This window comes from Anolis carolinensis, unplaced genomic scaffold (genome assembly GCF_035594765.1).
Source record: "Anolis carolinensis isolate JA03-04 unplaced genomic scaffold, rAnoCar3.1.pri scaffold_11, whole genome shotgun sequence".
Classification (NCBI taxonomy): domain Eukaryota; kingdom Metazoa; phylum Chordata; class Lepidosauria; order Squamata; family Dactyloidae; genus Anolis; species Anolis carolinensis.
In genome coordinates this window covers 10159090-10167686 of record NW_026943822.1, presented here as the reverse complement: position 1 = coordinate 10167686, position 8597 = coordinate 10159090, and the positions used below count along the sequence as shown (strand labels likewise).

General features: G+C 43.0%; 1 long non-coding RNA gene across 2 annotated transcripts in view; it reads right to left on the bottom strand.

Moving 5' to 3' along the window:
- Window positions 1-476: 476 nt before the first annotated feature.
- LOC134293948 (uncharacterized) overlaps window positions 477-8597 on the bottom strand; it is a 60196-nt gene continuing 52075 nt past the window's right edge. Inside the window, exon 3 of one of the 2 annotated variants that reach the window (XR_010000907.1) lies at window positions 477-5278. This is a non-coding gene — a long non-coding RNA (uncharacterized LOC134293948). Of the gene's footprint in view, window positions 5279-6256; window positions 7142-8597 lie in introns of those variants that run through there. The other variant, XR_010000906.1, reaches the window with a different exon arrangement.

The window sequence follows — 8597 nt, the reverse complement described above, 5'->3', positions numbered from 1 at the left end:
GTGGTCTGCAAACGGAGAGCAAGCAAGCCTCTTGAGGGAGAGAGAGGGTGAAGGGGCCCAGTCTGGCTGTTCCCACAGAGGGGTTTGGAGAAAGGGTTAGGGTTTTGTTGCTGGTGTTTCCTCTTAGCAAGGGAATTTCTAGTTTTCAAAGTATCTTTGCACTTCTTGCCATGGCATTGCTTGGCGTGGTGGTCACTGGTCCATTTCTAATTGGAGGCATTGGGTTGAGGCTTGTGGGATTACATAGCCAGAGATACCATTGATTTCCAGTGTCCTTCTTGCTTACAAATATAGCAAGGGAATTTCTAGTTTTCAAAGTATCTTTGCACAACTTGCAAGGGCATTGCAAATTTGATGAGGATAGCTCAAGCAATGAGGGCGGGAGAGCCCTGTAAAAGTCCCCCCCCCGCCCCAGTTCCCTTTTTTATTTGGGGGGGGGGGGGCGATTGCGCACGTGCGTCCACCATTTTAGAAACATTTAGCATCATTACGAATTTTCGGAAATATCTGAAATTTTTGGGTGAAAAAAATCGGAAATACTTTCTATATTGAAGCGCCAGCGCCCCCTACTTTAGAAACGAGAATTGAAACATTTTTTTCATCAATCGGACATGCCTAATGGCCAGAAGTGGAAGAATACGAATCTTCCAACTGAAAAAGAATGGATTTTAAAGATTTTTGAAGTGACAAAAAGGAAATATTTTCTATTTTGATGAGAGAGAAGAGTTTGGATATTTTACAATATTTTAAGATTGGCAATCATTTTTTCCTGTATAGAGAAGAAGGAATAACAACGCTTGCAAGGTTTGAAGATATAGCTTTATTGACGTTGATAGGCAGACATTTAAACTTTAGTTAAAGAGTAATGAGATGTTTAATGTAGTTTTATAACAATGTCTTTGGTTTCTGGGATAGGAGGTCACACAACACCCCAACAGTTTAGTTGTGGAGTTAATTGAAAAGTAGATTACTGTTTGGGTTATGGAGGTTCTGTAGGTAAGGTAAAGGTTTTCCCCTGATGTTAAGTCCAGTCGTATCTGAATCTGGGGGTTGGTGCTCATCTCCTTTTCTAAGCCGAAGAGCCGGCGTTGTCCCTAGACACCTCCAGGGTCATGTGGCCATAGGCATGACTGCATGGAGTGCCGTTACCTTCCCACCAGAGCAGTACCTATTGATCTACTCACATTTGCATGTTTTCAAACTGCTAGGTTGGGAGAAGCTGGGGCTAACAGCTCACCCCACTCTCCGGATTTGAACCGCCAACCTTTTGGTCCACAAGTTCAGCAGCTCAGCGCTTTAACACACTGCACCATCGAGTTCTGTATTTGGTCCTTTTTGACTTTTTTTTCTCATTGCCTTTCTTTTCCTTTTATTGTAGTGTTAGTTTACTTTGTATATGCTATTAGAATATAGTGAAAATACCTAAACATTTCTAGAGAGTTTTGAAAAAGGGTAGTTGTCTCTTTATGAATTTGTTCATTTCATCTCCCTTTCATGCCAGGTTGGAATCCCTGCCTTGCTTTATGGTATTGATTTGTTGTAGCATTTATTTGCCGGGACAATAACACTCATTGATTGATGTTACCTTAAATGCATGCTTCCAGCCCCTTATTTGTTGAGCCAGGGGTGTCGGGTGTGTAAAACCTTCCCTTGATCCCTCTTCTTGCTGAATATTCCTTATTAATGCACCATTCCCTTGTTTATGAATAGAATCTCCACATTCGCTTCGTAGCATGATGCTGCCTTCGCCTGAAGACATCAGCGAAGAGATGGGCCTGGAGTGAATTCACACATATTCTTAAGAAAATGACTGCAATCACTTTCTCACAGGTTGTGGTTCTTCTGCATGGATGGACGTGCATCTTCCTACAATGATGTGACTGAAAAGGGGGGGGGGGACAACGAGGCACGGAGACTATGATGAGAAATCTATAGCAAACCCAGAATTATTAGAACTCCTTTCTGATGAAATCTCAAAATGCTTATTTACTTTAAAGCAAAATAAACGCATTTCATAGATTCATAGAATCAGAGAGTTGGAAGAGACCTCATGGGCCATCCAGTCCAACCCCATTCTGCCAAGTAGCAGGAAAATCACATTCATAGCACCCCCGACAAATGGCCATCCAGCCTCTGCTTAAAAGCCTCCAAAGAAGGAGCCTCCACCACAGTCCGGGGGATAGAGTTCCACTGCCAAACAGCTCTCACAGTGAGGAAGTTCTTCCTGATGTTCAGGTGGAATCTCCTTTCCTGTAGTTTGAAGCCATTGTTCCGTGTCCTAGTCTGCAGGGCAGCAGAAGACAAGTGTGCTCCCTCCTCCCTATGACTTCCCCTCACATATTTGTACATGGCTATCATGTCTCCTCTCAGCCTTCTCTTCTGCAGGCTAAACATGCCAAGCTCTTTCAGCTGCTCCTCATAGGGCTTGTTCTCCAGACCCTTGATCATTTTAGTTGCCCTCCTCTGGACATATTCCAGCTTGTCAACATCTCCTTTCAATTGCGGTGCCCAGAATTGGAAACAGTATTCCAGGTGTGGCCTGACCAAGACAGAATAGAGGGGTAGCATGACTTCCCTGGATTTAGACACACTCTTATTTATGCAGGCCAAAATCCCATTGGCTTTTTTAGCCGCAGCATCACATTGTTGGCTCATGTTTAATTTGTTGTCCACGAGGACTCCAAGATCCTTTTCACACAAACTGTTGTCATGTTGGTCCTTTTCCCCACACTACTCTGAATATTGTATGTGTGTAAAATTCATGAACTTGGGTCGTTTTATATTATACACATTTTTAAAAAATAATGTGTGCACGGAACAATGTTTGTATAAACTGAACCATCAGAAAGCCAAGGTGTTGTTATCTCAGGCTGCCATGTCCACGATTTTGACTTTGAAATATTTTGGATATTTTGGATAATATTGGATGCTAACCTGTATTATTTTTATGCATTTAAATAAACCAGAAAACAAGAATTTGTGATTTCACAGATGTAGAACTGGCCAGATTGGAATTACATAGACGAATAGGTCTATCATGACCCAGAACCAGTGAACTTTCTTCTTCTCTATTTAAAAGTGATCGCATTGTAAATTATTCTGAGCAATTTAGCAATACATAAGGAGAAGAAGTTAATAGGAGCAAGACAAGAATGCCTGATGTGCTCTTTCCCTTCTTATCTCAATGAAAATCAGGTCAGGAACTGGAGGGAGCGGTCAAATAACTCTCTTGTGCCCTTCAACTCTTATCTGGACACCAAAGAGTCCTTAGACAGAACATAGTAAATATGCCTGTTAATATGATTCATTGGCTCTAACATCCATGGGTGGCCTGTGATATAAGTCACCATAGTTGTTAGGAATGCATCTTGTCTTTCCCACTTCCTCCATGTTTTCTTTTCTTGTACTATTTTAGTTGACAAGGATTATAGAGAAATCACTTGCTAGGTGGTCTAGATCTCTTGGAGCTGCTTGAAGAATGATTCAAAGGCCTCTCATGGTGGCATGTTTGCATTGCAAGAAATAATTTTAACCTACCAATGTGTGACCGTCTCAAAGATTTCCCCATTTTCCATGAATTTCCATTGAGCATCCTATAGACCAAAAATCCCCAAACTAAGGCCCACGGGCTGGATGCGGCCCTCCAGGGAATTTACCTGACTCTTAACCTAAACTTTAGACTTGAAGGCAACACAACAGCAATCCTTATCGCTGGTATGGGACTCTCTCATCAATGAATCCATTTGTCAGAAACTCTGGAAACCAGACTTGAACGTGGTCATTGCTGGAAATGTGTAGAGATGAAACCTCCTTGCAGCTTCTTACGTGTTCATCTGCTTCACTTCCAATAGGTAGACACAATCATATGAAATGCTGTAGGTGCTCCAAATGATAACAAAAGACTAAAACTAGCAACCATTGATTTGGGGGAGAAGGTCTGTAGGTCACTACGGAGAACCATTTCTGAAATGGAATTAAAACAGCCGTAGAGGATACTTTGATCATCCCTTTCCCTTCGTTCCTTCCTCCTTCTGCCCCCTCTACGCATACCCCAACCCCCAACTCACTCTTTCAATCTCAAAAGCCTGAGAGAGATAATTATATCTTACAACAATTACACTGGCTATGAAGCAAAATTAGGATGGTCCTTTCTAATTTAAATGTGTTGAAATTGCCTGAGCATGACAGTAGAAAATTGCAAGGTTTATGATACAGGCTTTGGTTAAAGGGACTCGCCTACTGTCTCATTTTGAGATGGATGAAGGCCAAAGTTACATGAAAAGATAGCAGTTAAAGGCGTGAGATATCATCATACCTCAGGGAGCTCCATCCAGGTAATTTAGATAACATGACTTTCCATGGAAATCTATGGTAGAAGAGAGATGACAATTTCTGCAGGTTTAAAACTACAGAACTCCCACAATGCTTACATGAGTTTGACAGTGTTCAGCTATCATGAAAATAACATAAAACAAAGAATCATAGAGTTGGGAGAGCCTTCAAGGACCATCCAGTCCAATCTCCTGCCATGTATCATCCTGTTTTAGGTATTATTGAAATACATCTGGAATTCTAACTAGAGTCATTGAATCAACAATTGAACAATGAAGCTGAAAGGAGGGAAATCTCTGTAATTCAGTGGTGATACTTTAGTCAGGAGTAGCAATAGGGAATGGATTTGGTACATGCCATTGCAAAAGTGAAGAACCTCACAAACCGGAAAAATACCTTGATATAAATTCAACTGTTCACCCCAATTTGAATTGGTCAAACTTCACCAACACTGTCATATAATGCAGTTTGAAACTGCATCGTATCTTCAGTTTAGACTAACATGAAGATTAACTTAGGTAAAGGTATTCCCCTGACATTAAGTCTAGTTGTGTCCGACTCTGTTGGTTGGTGCTTATCTCCATTTCAAAGCCGAAGAGCCGGCATTGCCCCTAGACACCTCCAAGGTCATGTGGCAGGCATGACTGCATGGAGCGCCGTTACCTTCTCGCCAGAGTGGTACCTATTGATCTACTCATATTTGCATATTTTTGAACTGCTAGATTAGCAGAAGCAGGGGGAGCTCACCCCACTCCCTGGATTCGATCTGCTAACCTTACGGTCAGCATATTTAGCAGCTCAGTGGTTTATATGGCAATATTGAAGGAACAACACTTAATCACTTGCCATCATTTTTGAGAAACCCTGGTGAATATATGAGGTGCAAGAGGACCACTGTCTTCAAAAGAGATTGAATATTGCCATGTTGTAAGCCGCTCTGAGTTCCCTGTGGGGTGAGAGAGAGTGGGAGATAAATATAGCAAATAAATAAATAATAGAAATTACATTCAGCACACAATTCTGCACTTAGGTCCCAAAAATCGAAACAAGCTAACAGAGAAATTCACAGGAATAGGCTTGGTAAATACGTGATGTAACAATACTACCTGGAAAAAAGACTCAAGGGGAGGAGAAATTGCAACGATTTACCTATCAAAATGACTTCTACGTAAGTGTATTTTTAAGTTCCAAAAAAAAGAGAGAGAGTTTGCAGCACCCTTTCTTTAAAAAGTTTTCTGAGAAAATTCAGTTTCCCATGAAGTGAAATCAGATGGTACCAGCAATTTTTGTTTTTGCAAGAAAGGTCAGTTTGCTCAAATGCTTTCCTCTATCAAATTAGCCTGCTCATAAATTAATGTTAAATTTGGTTAAAAGACTATAACTTGGGAGTCAGGGCAATAAAGCTTAGTTCAACGGTTCTCTTTGGAGTCTTGTTTGCATAACCCCAGAGAATCTTCTCCCCTCCGGTTTTAAGAGATATTTTCTCTCAATGACATGTCCTCCCCATAGATATATTTTTTCCTATTTTTGTAAGTAGATGATGGAGGGGAGAAAAAAACAACAAAAGGGGAATGGTTGAGCTTCATCTTTCTTTCACAGAACCTTTATAACTTTCATATATGTTTAATTGCCTTTTTGTTCTGAATGCAGTTATATCCCTTTAATTCATTTGATTTATTTCTGCCTCTTTGTGATATTTATAATTGAACTTTTGACTGAACATTCTGAAAGTAAATGTCCAGCCAACAGCAAAGCAATATCTATCACAACCAAACATTTCATGCTTTTGCAATTCGGGTCCTATAGGTGCTAGACTAGGCATGGACAAACTTCGCCCTTCCAGGTGTTTTGGACTTCAACTCCCACAATTCCTAACAGCGGCTGTTAGGAATTGTGTGAGTTGAAGTCCAAAACACCTGGAGGGGCGAAGTTTGCCCATGCATGTGATAGACCTCATAAATAAGAGTTGGTAACACTACTAAGGAGCCCCTGGTGGTGCAGTGGGTTAAACCGCTGAGCTGCTGAACTTGCTGACTGAAAGGTCGGCGGTTCGAATCCTAGGAGTGGGGTGAGCTCCCACTGTTAGCCCCAGCTTCTGACAACCTAGCAGTTCGAAAACATGCAAATGTGAGTAGATCAATAGGTACCGCTCCAGCGAGAAGGTAACAATGCTCCATGCAGTCATGCCGGCCACAAGACCTTGGAGGTGTCTATGGACAACACCAGCTCTTCAGCTTAGAAATGGAGATGAGCACCAACCCGCAGAGTTGGACACTACTAGACTTAATGTCAGAGGGAAACCTTTACCTTTGCCTTTTAACACCACTAAGCTTTTAATTGCAGTTACCCTGTATTATATACAGTAGAGTCTCACTTATCCAAGCCTCGCTTATCCAATCCCCTGGATAATCCAAGCCATTTTTGTCGTCAATGTTTTCAATATATTGTGATATTTTGGTGCTAAATTTGTAAATACAGTAATTACTGTCAGCTCACCACAGCCGCTCCTGAATGAACACACGAGACTCTCTGTGATATCACCAGAAACTTTACTGCAGGAAACATAAACATCAGAAAAGCCAAGAATGGGAGACTCCGGCCAACCATCCTTTATATACCCTCCCCCTCATTTGAAAAGTCTCTTCCCGCTCAGTAAAACCCCGCGCAAATTCCCCGCCAAGTCCAGCAGCCGTTTCTTCTCCGAGTCCTGAGACGCAGGTGTCTTATCAATGTCAGTGACCCTGAAACTCAGAGCCACATACAGGCTCTAGTAGCAGGGTTCTGACATGGCGTCCTCCTCCCCTTCGTCCTGGAAGGAAAAGATTAAACACAACTATTGTTCTCCGCTGTCCAGAGTTCCTTTATACTTTTTTAACAGGCTGCAATGGAATACCGGGTGTACCTTTCCTAGGTCCTTGGGTAGCCTCAGCTCATAGGTCACTTCGTTTATTCTTTTCGCTACCCTGAACGGCCCTATATAGCGTGGAGCCAATTTCTTAGATGGGAACCCCAATTTCAGGTTTTTTGTGCTCAGCCAAACCAGATCTCCTTCGCCCAATTTGTCCCCCTCTCGGCGCCTACGATCTGCAAAGAGCTTGTACTTCTTTTGTGTTTCCCTCAATGCCTCCACCACGGTCTGCCACCCTTGCTTAATTTTGGCCGGCCATTCCTTGTCGGTCTGGCCCTCTCCTTCCTTCCACTCGGGTAGCCTGGGGAAAGGTGCCACCTCCTGTCCGTATACTATTTCGAATGGGGCACGACCTGTGGCCGAATGTACGGCCCCGTTAAAAGCCATCTCAGCAAACGGAAGAAGGTCCGCCCAATCGTCCTGTCTATAATTGGTGTACATCCTCAAGAATTGGCACAGTGTCTGTTGGGTACGTTCGACCCCCCCGTTGGTCGCGGGATGAAAAGCCGAGCTCAGATTCCTTTCCGCTCCTAACAGCTGTAAGAATTTTCCCCAAAATTTTGCAGTGAATTGGACTCCCCGGTCGCTAATTATTTTGTCGGGGCACCCATGTAGGCGATATACATGCTTCACATACAAATCAGCGAGCTTTTCAGCCAAGGGGAGTTTTGGCAGGGCCACAAAGTGTGCCTGTTTTGAGAATAGGTCCAATATTGTCCAAATGTATCTGTGGCCTCTGCTGGGGGGTAGTTCGCCTACAAAATCCATTGCCACGCATTCCCATGGCCTCATGGGCTCCACCACCTTTTGCAATAGCCCCTGGGGCTTCCCAGGTGGTGTCTTGCCCTCTGCACATAATTCACACTGCGTGACGTACCCCCTGGCGTCTTTCCTCATTCCTGGCCACCAGCATTGTTTGGCCAACAGTTTAATAGTCCTGGTGGGGCCTAGATGACCTGCACCCTTGTTATCGTGGCATTTCCTTAACATTTCTTGTCTTAAACATTCAGGAATATACAATTTCTTATTAACAAACACCAAATCCCCACACAGTTCTCCCTGTTCTTTGTTCGTTTGTAACCATTTGTCCATTCCATATGCTCGCTTCAACTCTTCCTCCCATATTTCTCCTCACCCCGTGGAAATGGCAGTACGTTTGTTTTCTTTGGCTGCTTGTGCTCGAGTCAGTACTGCCAGGCCCCATTGCTTATCTAGGAAAAGGCTCCCCTCAGATTCCTGAATTCCTCCCCCGTGCTGAGGCATCCGAGAGAGAGCGTCAGCGAGTATGTTGTGTTTCCCCTGGAAGAACTTGAGTCTGAAATCAAAACGGCTGAAATATTGGGCCCATCTAATCTGC